Here is a 12,909-nt window from a genome sequence, read left to right on the forward strand (position 1 = left end):
AAGAACTTACCATTTTGTAAAGCTCTGGATGGGAGGACTAAAGGTAAAGATATTTTCTTTCTTGTGAATTCCTTTTTTGTTGACAACACTCTGTCATGTACAAACTGTGTTGGTATAGGTACCGATGGGGTGACAGCATTTACTGCAATTAAAACGAATTTCATAGCAAGAATGTTCGCTTATTCTCCTTCTTTAAAAGTGACACATTGCACTGGCTTCTAAAGTAATACAACCGAAAGCCAATGAACTGCTGAACGTTGCAGGCTGTGCTATAGATTTTGTGAAAGCACGAGCTTTAAACGGTAGGCTATTTTACATTCTTTGCGAGGAGACGGGCTGTTCACACGATTAGCTTTTATTGCACACGGAGGTACGTTTCTTGCCTCATGGTAAAGTGCCTCGTCGTGTTATGGAGCTAAAGGATGAACTTCGTCTTTTTCTGCTGAACAGCAATCCTACACTATTGGCTCTGTTTCTGGATGAAAAATTACTTCTAATATTGTGCTACTTGGCCGACATTTTTGAGAAACTGAATTATCCTAAAATATTACTGCAAGGCCGAAAGAGTAACATCGCCTTTTTAAGGGAGAAAATGCTTGCTCTTAAGAGGAAATTTGGACTTAGAAAAACCCAGATAGAGAAGGGTGACTACGAGATGTCCTCTTGTCTCAATGATTTCGTTACGGAAAATGAACTGGATGTAGATAAAATTAATAGAACTGACGTAGAACGTCTCTAAGTCATTAGTCAACAATTCAAGGATAAATTCCCATACCCTTCATAAGAGTATGACTGGATTCACAATCCATCCGATACTATCATAACAGACCGCTTCACACCAGTACAACAAGAAAAGCTAATAGAACTCCCAAGTGATAGAATACTTCGAATGAATTTAAATCGAAGTCTCATGAAAGTCTTTTGGTGCAGACTCTGAATGAATATCCAAATTTAGCAAGAAGGTGGTGGACGTGTTATTACCTTTCGCATCAACTTACTCGTGTGAGTTAACGCTTTCCGCAATTACATTAATCTCAGCTGCAGATGGAAGGGGATCTGCGAGTTGCTGTTTCAAAGATCAAAAGAAGACTGGCTCTGCTTTCTTCACGCATTCAAGCACACACATCACACTAAATGTACAAATGTCAGAAAATGTTCGAATATTGGACCATGTGCATTTTTATGCTTGTTTGTTTTCCTTTTGGATGATGAATTGAATATAACAGTTTCTAAATGAGCATTTAAAGTTTATTGTTCTATCGTCATTTGTACATTATAATGTTTCAAATATTAAAACATTCTAAATGAATTAAAAGCACTGTGGATGGAAACAGTTAAACTTTAAATAACTAAATAATTTGTGAACTGATTTGTAAAAAAATATGTAGTGAAATGCACATATTTGCTCAGTTCCAATAATTTCACATGCAGCCGTAATTATTTATAAAGTAGCAGAGCTGTTCAGTTTCACTACCTTTGAATACTACAAGTTTATGATAATTTCAAGAAATTTTAACTCTATTATGCTCGAAGAATACTTTCTTCTTCCTCTTCTTCTTCTTTTATAACTGATAGTTACAATAATTATAAATAAATAGACATTATGGGAAATATTTGTGCCGAGTATGATAAGATTTGAGGGAGGAAAGAAAAATAAGGGGAGGGGGGCAAATTAATTTGTTTCAGGAGGGTGGCGAGTCTGAAAAAGTTTGAGAACCCCTGATTTCGTTAACTGCAGTCACGACACAAAAACGACTAATAACGGTTTTTGTGGTTTTCTGCAGAAGTATGATACCTTTGAACCTATGGATCCCGATAACAGATAATGATATCAGAAAATATATGGCCACATCAGTTGCACAAAGTTTCGTCAAACTAACCATGGTTTCAACTGCACTAGGGAAAACTTTATCAGAATAAAAAAAATTACATGAGTTACATGTAATCACACCATGGGTCATAATTTCTGAACAAAAGTGCTTTCTCAAATAAAAATGTCACAGGAATAAAGAGTGAAATACAAAAATATAACATGGTCAAATGGATATTATGTTATATGTAACTGTGTGATAGATTAATCGCCTGCCATGTATATGGCATAGGTTCGATTCTCAGCCCCACCAAAATTTTAAGGTAATGTGTTTGTTAATGAACATTTCCATGAAGCATAAAATACAAAAGGATGAACAAGAATTTAATTTTCAATTTTTTCTTATTCAATCTCTTATAAGAAATCAATAATTAGGAATGTATATTTGCAATGCAAATTGGATTTCTGTGTGCGATTCGTTATTAGAAATAAGAAGATGTGCATTTTTCATAAATATAATAATTGGATACATGTTAGTTTGCAATTATTTCATGAATTTTATATTTAAATGACGTAAGTATTCGAACTAATCGGGAGAAACGACAGAAATAATGACCGAAAAGAGACTCGAACCAGCGACTACTAGTCTCGAGCGTTACTGATTTTTTCCATATCTTTACGTATTATAAACGTCACAGAATTGCTAGCAGAACAAGCACAACTGTTTAAAAATTTGGATTAGCCCAGAATCGAACCTTAAACTTCTGCATGGCAGGCGAGCATTCTACACGCGTCCTTAAGCTACTATATTAAATACGCTTGGAAGACTTCAAAGCCGATTTTATCGAGAGTTTTTGAGGGATGCACCGAAATGTTTTAGGGGATAAATATTTTTGTTCTGAACCTTACATACCATAAATGTAAAATATTAAAAAAATTCGATTGCCGTGTGTTCCCCTTGACGAAATCAACAAATAAGTAATTACTATTTTGCAAAGCTAAAGACTCTTACATCCTGCGTGGACTTCTTTAGAAATATGCTTGCCCATTTCCATGTGCTCTATTCACTTACACCTGGCCTTTGTGGCCGAGCGGTTCTAGGCGCTTCAGTCCGAAATCGCATTGCTGCTACGGTCGCAGGTTCGAATCCTGCCTTGGGCATGGATGTGTGTGATGTCCTTAGGTTACTTAGGTTTAAGTAGTTCTAAGTCTAGGTGACTGATGACCTCAGATGTTATGTCCCATAGTGCTCAGAGCCATTTTAACCATATTCACTTACACCGTAGATAATATTCTTGTAATGGCTATACGAAATTTCACAGCTAATCCAAATCTAATAATTCTGTAATAATAACAGTGGATATATTAGCTGAAACTGTTTATCTTTAAAGAAACTGAAGGAAAGAGTAATGGGCACTTGTGTGATGACACTACAACGATGGTAATACGAGGTAACTGTTAGGTTTCTAAAGTGAAATGATTTTAACGCTGTCGCTAGACGAAACTCAATTTATTATGACAGTAAACCAAAAATCTGTATCGACAAAGTGTGGTATTATTTGTCATTTTTACCATCAGTGTGAATTCAGTGTTGCATACTTGCAGTTTAATAGGTTGGTACAATGATGTGTGTTTATTGCTAATCATTGAATAATTATAATGATATTAATTGCTCATTATCACTGATGAAACACTAGCTAAATGTTTAGTGTGTTTCATTTTTAAGTGAATGCTTCATAATTCAAATATCAATAAAATGTCACTACAGCTAGGTTAGTAATCTGAAATATTATTGTTATTTCTCTTCCCTGTCTCAGATGTTATGTCTGGTTAAAAATGGAAAGTGACATGGACCTTGATCAAGCGTGACTTCCTTTTAACTGTACGATATATGTTACATTGCATTTAGGAACTTTCGGGTAATTGAACATGTATCAATAATTGCAGATTTCTGTAGTTGTATATATACGTTTGGATGTAGCGGTATTGCATTGATGTACTGGTGTGGTATGACTCCTGTATTTGATAGTATAATTGGTATGATGTCAACTTTATCCTGGTGCCACATGTCTTTGACTTCCTCAGCCAGTTGGATGTATTTTTCAATTTTTTCTCCTGTTTTCGTCTGTATATTTGTTGTATTGGGTATGAATATTTCCATTAGTTGCGTTAATTTCTTCTTTTTATTGGTGAGTATGATGTCAAGTTTGTTATGTGGTGTTGTTTCATCTGTTATAATGGTTCTGTTCCAGTATAATTTGTATTCATCATTCTCCAGTACGTTTTGTGGTGCATCCTTGTATGTGGGAACGTGTTGTTTTATTACTTTATGTTGTATGGCAAGTTGTTGATGTATTATTTTTGCTACATTGTCATGTCTTCTGGAGTATTCTGTATTTGCTAGTATTGTACATCTACTTGTGATGTGATCTAGTGTTTCTATTTGTTGTTTGCAAAGTCTGCATTTATCTGTTGTGGTATTGGGATCTTTAATAATATGCTTGCTGTAATATCTGGTGTTTATTGTTTGATCATGCATTGCAATCATGAATCCTTCCATCTCACTGTATATGTTGCCGTTTCTTAGCCAAGTGTTGAATTCATCTTGATCGATGTGTGGCTGTGTTAGATGATACGGGTGCTTGCCATGCAGTGTTTTCTTTTTCCAATTTACTTTCTTCGTATCTGTTGATGTTATGTGATCTAAAGGGTTGTAGATGTGGTTATGAAATTGCAGTGGTGTAGCAGATGTATTTATATGAGTGATTGCTTTGTGTATTTTGCTAGTTTCTGCTCGTTCTATAAAGAATTTTCGTAAATTGTCTACCTGTCCATAATGTTGGTTTTTTATGTCGATAAATCCCCTTCCTCCTTCCTTTCTGCTTAATGTGAATCTTTATGTTGCTGAACGTATGTGATGTATTCTATATTTGTGGCATTGTGATCGTGTAAGTGTATTGGTGTTACTCCATTTCACTACTCCAAATGAGTAGGTCAATATTGGTATAGCATAGGTATTTATAGCTTTTGTCTTGTTTCTTGCTGTCAATTCTGTTTTCAGTATTTTTGTCAGTCTTTGTCTATATTTTTCTTTTAGTTCTTCTTTAATATTTGTATTATCTATTCCTATTTTTTGTCTGTATCCTAGATATTTATAGGCATCTGTTTTTTTCCATCGCTTCTATGCAGTCGCTGTTGTTATCCAATACGTAATCTTCTTGTTTAGTGTGTTTTTTCTTGACTATGCTATTTTTCTTACATTTATCTGTTCCAAAAGCCATTTTATATCATTGCTGAATACTTCTGTTATCTTTAGTAATTGGTTGAGTTGTTGATTTGTTGCTGCCAGTAGTTTTAGATCATCCATGTATAGCAAATGTGTGATTTTGTGTTGGTATGTTCCAGTAATATTGTATCCATAGTTTGAATTATTTAGCATGTTGGATAGTCGGTTCAGAGCAAGGCAGAACCAGAAAGGACTTAATGAGTCTCCTTGGTATATTCCACGCTTAATCTGTGTTGGCTGTGATGTGATATTATTTGAATTTGTTTGGATATTAAGTGTGGTTTTCCAATTTTTCATTACTATGTTTATTACAATGTTTAGGAACTGTATCAATTTAGGATCTACTTTGTATATTTCCAATATTTGTAGTAACTATGAGTGCGGTACACTATCAAAAGCTTTTTGGTAATCAATGAATGCATAGTGTAGTGACCTTTGTTTAGTTTTAGCTTGATAGGTCACCTCTGCATCTATTATCAGTTGCTCTTTACATCCTCGTGCTCCTTTGCAACAGCGTTTTTGTTCTTCATCTATAATTTTGTTCTGTGTTGTATGTGTCATTAATTTCTGTGTAATGACTGAAGTTAATATTTTGTATATTGTTGGTAGGCATGTTATGGGGCGTTATTTAGCTGGTTTTGCTGTGTCTGCTTGATCTTCAGGTTTCAGATAGGTTATTCCATGTGTAAGTGTATCAGGGAATGTGTATGGGTCTGCAATGTAACTGTTAAATAATTTAGTTAGATGTGAATGTGTTGAGGTGAACTTTTTTTTAGCCAGAAATTTGCTATTTTATCATTTCCAGGGGCTTTCCAATTGTGTGTAGATTTAATTGCTCGGGTGACTTCATGTTGCAAAATTATCACTTCAGGCACTTGTGGTATCATCTTGTATGTATCTGTTTCTGCTTGTATACACCATGCATGCCTGTTATGTTGTACTGGGTTTGACCATATGTTGCTCCAGAAGTGTTCCATGTCTATTATGTTTGGTGTGTTGTCTATTTTAATGTGTGTGTTATCTATTGTCTGATAAAATTTCTTTTGGTTTGTGTTGAATGTTTGGTTTTGTTTCCTTCTATTTTCACCTTTTTTGTATCTTCTAAGTCGTTTGGCCAATGCTTGTAATTTCTGCTTCTTTTCATCTAATTGCTCTACCGCTTCTTGTTGTGAGATTTTACCTAACCTTTTTCGTTTTTTGTCTGATATTTCATTTCTTATAAATTGTGTTAGCTGTCCGATGTCTTTTCTCAGTTTTTCTATTCTGAGCTGTAGCCTGTGTTGCCATGCTGGTTTTGTGGGTTTCTTTTGTGTGTTGGTTTGTTCTGATCTCTGCCTAGTGTGTATATTTAGTGTACTGAGTGCTCCTATATAAACCAGTAGTTGTAACTCTTCCATAGTTGTATTTTCATTTATTTTATTGTGTTTGATTGTGTTGATAGTTGTTATTGTGTTTCGGCTTGTGGGTTATTTGGTGGTCTATGCAAGAATGGTTTAATGTCTGTATTTGTGTCTTTGTATTCTATATATGTTAGCTGAAATTTTTCTTCTATATCTAACATGTGTGTCACTTCATATTCTATTTGTGCTTGTTCTGTTGGCTGTCTCAAGGTTTCGTTTTCCTCTGATTGTTTAATTGATGTGTGGTGTTCTTTGTTTGTTTGCTCTGGGATGTTTGAGACCATTACTGTATTTTCTTCTTCTTCTGATTGCACATTATTTTGTTCCAGTATTTGTTGTACTTGTTGTTTGATGTTTTCTAATTCTGACTGGGGTATCCTGTTATTTTTGATTATCACACGGATCTGATCAGCTAGTCGTTGTTCTGTTAAAAAATTTAATTCTGGGTATCCGGTAATAAATTTTTTGTATACTTGTGCTCTGCATCCAGTTGTGTTGGTTCCTAAGTTTGTTGCTTGGTAATAACAGAACATGAGGTGTCGGTTAACTTCATCTGACCATCTCATCCTCTGTCTTTGTTTTCCTTCTAGAGTGGTTGCAGGAAGCATATCCTGTAAAACACCTCTATTTGGATTTAAAACATTTTCCGTGTGGCTAGCAGTGTCGTTACCATTGTGGATGGGCATAGGGTTCAAGTGTTGTCCCCGACCATGACAGCGCTTGTCCGAGGCTTCATTAGTTCTGTCCTGAACCAACTAATCACACTAAAAGGGGGGTTAGCCCTATTAGTGGTTTGTTCTTTTCGTCGCCTTTTACGACTGGCAGAACATACCGAAGGCCTATTCTTTTCCCGGGCCTCCACGGGTTTTATTATTATTATTGTTCTTTCCTGTCTCAGATGTTATGTCTCGTTAAAAATGGAAAGTGACGCGGACCTTGATGAAGCGTGACTTCCTTTTTATTCTTGTTATTATTATTATTATTACTATCTTGTTATTTTTTTAGACTGCGTATGGAACGTATTGACGTATTCGTGTGCGTAATCTCAACCCGATTGCTCTCCTATGTTCCCCGTTGGAAAACATATCGTAATTAAGGTTAAGAGTTCTAATTTCGTCCCTGCCTCTAATTTCGTCCCCCAAGAAATTTCAATTTTCCAGAGCTGATAACTAAAGTGAAGCTGTGTGTGAATGCGTGACCTCTTTCCACTGTCTTGATGAGTGTGCTGTGTGTAGGACATTTAGCTTTCGAGTACGAGGGTATTAATTTTTTACCATGAGATGAGGTAGTGCAGCAGTCAAATAACAGCCTTCTGTTCCTAGTGTGAGCACTGATCTTGCTTCAAATATTGGCCTGCACCTCTGTCATGTGTCGTAGCTTCTGGCGTGTAATCACTAGAGTCAAGAGTCTCGTGGATGTTACTGCAGCAGCAATTATAAAATGTATGGAGACGTTCGTAATTTCGTCCCCCTTCCAATTCTATTTTTGTCCCGGGGACAAAATTTGGGACTGTTATTAAACTTTTATTTTACTTGCTATACATAACGGTTATTTTACTTTTTTCAGGCGGATAAACACAAGCGGAGAGAAATGGATTCGTCATGCAATGCTTGGTGTGATATCACGAAGCACGCTCTTCATCTACACACACAAAGTCGTAAGTGATCCATATTCAGAAGGCTGAAAGCATCTTGAAAACGTTGGCGTTCAAGTGATTTATAATAGTGAAAGTGTTTGGCAATCTTAGTCTAGAAAAATACATTTAAATTAATTGTACTTTTGAGAATTTTTGTGGGGGACGAAATTACGAACACCTTTTTCTATTTCTTTTTTTGTAGTGTTAATGTTCATATAAAATACTGACTATAGTGTGTTATAAAAATTTAACTATATATTTCCTACAGCTTTGTGCCTTTTTTATAACCTTCAGGGCTTGCAGAGGTCTTAACCTATTAGGGCGACGACATTTGGTCTCCCTACCTTACTATTAACTATTATAGCGAAGACATACAAAAAGTCCTGCAAATTAAATTAGTGTATCAAATGCTAGGACTAGAATACGATGATGTAAGCGTCGACGCATAGTGATAGTATCCCGGACATTAGACGAAGTAAGGGGGTCAAACACGTATTCCTATTTTCAGTTGGTAACAGCGGCGTCCCTTGCTTGCTGACGGCGTTTGCTTGAAAAAGTGCGTTGTTTACGAGTTTCTTTCTTGTTACTAAGGTCTTTGAAGGTTATTGCAGTGTGAACTTTAGACAGAATTGCGAAAAACACATATTTTGAGATATAATTGTCGGGGGGAACAAAATCGGATGGTCTCTCTGACACTCGATAATTCGATAACATGGGTAACATATTAGCAGCCTCTCTCTCCCTCCCCCACAATCCTACCATCACCGTACAATCTTTTAAACTAAAGATCTATTCACTCGTGCATGGTGAGCACATAAAGATGCGTAGAAAATAGTGTATCGCGCCAAGTATGAGGTCCTGGTGAGAGATTTCGCCTGATGTTATGCAGCCCACATTAGTCATACGGTTCCTACTCCGTGACAATTCTCGGTCGCAATCTGCAGGGGCAATGAAAATGCTCCTGCTGCGTTTTCGATGGGAAGTGTCTGATCACCCGCACTACAGCCGGTAATTGACTCCCTCTGTTTTCTTCTCTGCTGTTAGCGTGACGGATTGCCGTTCTACGGGCCAGGGTCCGATTACCGGCGGTGTCCGAGATTTTCTCCGCTCAGAGACTGGATGTTGTGTTGTCTTCATCATAATTTCATCCCCATCCGGCGCGTAGGTCGCCCAATGTGGCGTCGAATGTAGTAAGACCTGCACCAAGGCGGCCGGACCTGCTCTGCAAGGTGCTCCCGGCCAATGACACCAAACGCTCATTTCAATTTTTCCATCTCTGCTACCACAAACTACCGGCTATGAAAACAACATTTTCGCACAGACAGCGAGTTATAGATGAGCGTAGATAATTGGCGGGAAGCACAGGCGGCTGCCTTCTATGACGAGAGTATTGGAAAGTTGGTACTACGCTACGACAAATGTCTAAGTCGGAGTGGTGACTATGTATAGCAGTGGCTGGAATCTGTACTAACTGTTGCAGATAAAATATTTCTGATTTTCAAAGTATTTTCCATTTTGCAATCAATCGGAACTTAGACTAGCCCTAGTATTTAATTAAAAATCGCTGTAACTTCTTTTCTTAAAATATCTAGTTAAACTTCAAATACATCAAAAGGTTGTTCTTTATTTTTTATATTTTGCGGTATACCACTCGATAATGGATATGCTGACGAAACTGAAATAGTTCAAATAAATAACTTCTACAGTCAAAGGCGACTATGGTGACTTTTACAAAATTGTCGACAACTCTGAACCCTAGCCACAGGAAGTTAATAATCTCCAGTTTTATTGCCATAGCACACTGTCACATTCATTCTATAGGTCTGTAAAAACGTCATGATCTCTCGTTGTTTCTAGGTAAGCTGTCGAAGTGCGAAGATCACAACTGTTGTTTTTCCTGATGTAGTTCAAACTGTTGCTCCCCTGCTGATGCTTCGTCTCGAGCCACTTTTGTATGAGCTTCTCCCAGACTTTCACATTTTGTGACGTTAGTTTAACTCTTCTATAATTAGCAGACCCTTATACGAGGGTTTCGCCGAATGTAATGCATTGCATTTTTTTCCTTGGCCGAAAACAATACTACGAATGCGACACGTTAGGTATAGATTATTTGAAGTCTCTTGAGTGAGCGCGCCAAGTTTCCATCATTTCCGACTGATAGCGTAGCTGTAGGGCAGTTTCATAATGGTGTCTGTAGGCGATGTACGTTACAAGACATATGCCATCATTGAATTTCTCACTGCAGATAAAGAAGCTGTGGGGAATATTCTCAACCGTTTGTGTAAAGTCTATGGAGCATGTGCTGTCGACAGAAGTTTAGTTAGTTTCTGGGCATGGAGGGTGAGGTCATCAGAAGGCGGTTCGGAGGAGCTCCACGATTTAGAGCGGTCGGGTAGACCATCCACGCTTGTCACACCTGACAGTCCTGACCTAGTCCCTTCGGACTTCCACTTCTTTGGGCCATTAAAGGGTGCCATTCGTGGAAGATATTATGAGGACGATGAGGAGGTGATTCACATAGCGAAACACTGGCTCTGCCAGGAAGGCCATACAACGATTATTTGGAAAAATAGGGTGTTTAGATAAAACACCAGTCTTTCGAGTGCGTAATTCTCATTATGTTCAATAAAGAATTGTTGAAAAAAATGAATGCGGTGCATTACTTTCTGGACAATCCTCGTATATCACTTTTCTCCTTATATACAGGGTGTTACAAAAAGGTAATGCCAAACTTTCAGGAAACATTCCTCACACACAAAGAAAGAAAATATGTTATGTGGACATGTGTCCGGAAACGCTTACTTTCCATGTTAGAGCTTATTTTATTACTTCAAATCACATTAATCATGGAATGGAAACACACAGCAACAGAACGTACCAGCGTGACTTCAAACACTTTGTTACAGGAAATGTTCAAAATGTCCTCCGTTAGGAGGATACATGCATCCAACCTCCGTCGCATGGAATCCCTGATGCGCCGATGCAGCCCTGGAGAATGGCGTATTGTATCACAGCCGTCCACAATACGAGCACGAAGAGTCTCTACCTTTTTTACCGGGGCTGCGTAGACAAGAGCTTTCAAATGTCCCCATAAATGAAAGTCAAGAGGGTTGAGGTCAGGAGGGCGTGGAGGCCATGGAATTGGTTCGCCTCTACCAATCCATCGGTCACCGAATCTGTTGTTGAGAAGCGTACGAACACTTCGACTGAAATGTGCAAGAGCTCCATCGTGCATGAACCACATGTTGTGTCGTACTTGTAAAGGCACATGTTCTAGCAGCACAGGTAGAGTATCCCGTATGAAATCATGATAAAGTGCTCCATTGAGCGTAGGTGGAAGAACATGGGGCCCAATCAAGACATCGCCAACAATGCCTGCCCAAACGTTCACAGAAAATCTGTGTTGATGACGTGATTGCACAATTTCGTGCGGATTGTCGTCAGCCCACACATGTTGATTGTGAAAATTTACAATTTGATCACGTTGGAATGAAACCTCAACTGTAAAGAGAACATTTGCACTGAAATGAGGATTGACACATTGTAGGATGAACCACTCGCAGAAGTGTACCCTTGGAGGCCAATCAGCTGCTGATAGTGCCTGCACACGCTGTACACGGTACGGAAACAACTGGTTCTCCCGTAGCACTCCCCATACAGTGACGTGGTCAACGTTACCTTGTACAGCAGCAACTTCTCTGACGCTGACATTAGGGTTATCGTCAACTGCACGAAGAATTGCCTCGTCCATTGCAGGTGTCCTCGTCGTTCTAGGTCTTCCCCAGTCGCGAGTCATAGGCTGGAATGTTCCGTGCTCCCTAAGACGCCGATCAGTTGCTTCGAACGTCTTCCTGTCGGGACACATTCGTTCTGGAAATCTGTCTCGATACAAACGTACCGCGCCACGGCTATTGCCCCGTGCTAATCGATACATCAAATGGGCATCTGCCAACTCCGCATTTGTCGCATGTCAGCACAAGCACCGAAGTCAACATTACCTTCCTTCAACTGGACCAACTGGCGGTGAATCGAGGAAGTACAGTACATACTGACGAAAATAAAATGAGCTCTAACATGGAAATTAAGCGTATCCGGACACATGTCCACATAACATCTTTTCTTTATTTGTGTGTGAGGAATGTTTCCTGAAAGTTTGGCCGTACCTTTTTGTAACACCCTGTATAGACAAAATCTACTGTATCTATCTTCAGGTAGAATCCTCTCCTGTTCGTAGATCTGTTTCATGACGTACTACAGTAAGTCTACTCCTACCCTACCCACAAAATTTCAAGTTTCTACGGGGATTTCGTCTGTTACAGCTGTCTTCCCAGTTTTGCTTTTCCTCAGAGCTGACACAACTTCTTCCTGTCACAGGCCTATATCTCATGTCGTGCTTTGACTGGGGTCACCCTCTTCTGAGATGCTTCTTGGGTTTCCTTCATTCTAGAATTTCTCAAAGTACACTACTATGCAAAATTAAGGACAAGACAGGTGGAGTAACATAACACATTAACAATTATGTTGAAAAAAATAAATGTGTGCGAGATGCTGCCAGATGTCTCCCAGTCGTCACAAAAAGCTAAACATCACATGGCATGAGGTCAGCGTGACTATAGTTTCAATAGGGCTGGTCCCAGAAACAAGTGCTCTTAAATGAAGGACAAGCAGTTATGGTGCACTGAGGCTGTGTTCTTCATTAAAATATGTCCCAGAGACAACGTTGGTGACTTCACATGAGAAAGAATCATCGAAGAACTGAAAGAAAGACGATGTGTGA

Source organism: Schistocerca serialis, chromosome 8 (assembly GCF_023864345.2).
Source record: "Schistocerca serialis cubense isolate TAMUIC-IGC-003099 chromosome 8, iqSchSeri2.2, whole genome shotgun sequence".
Lineage (NCBI taxonomy): Eukaryota > Metazoa > Arthropoda > Insecta > Orthoptera > Acrididae > Schistocerca > Schistocerca serialis.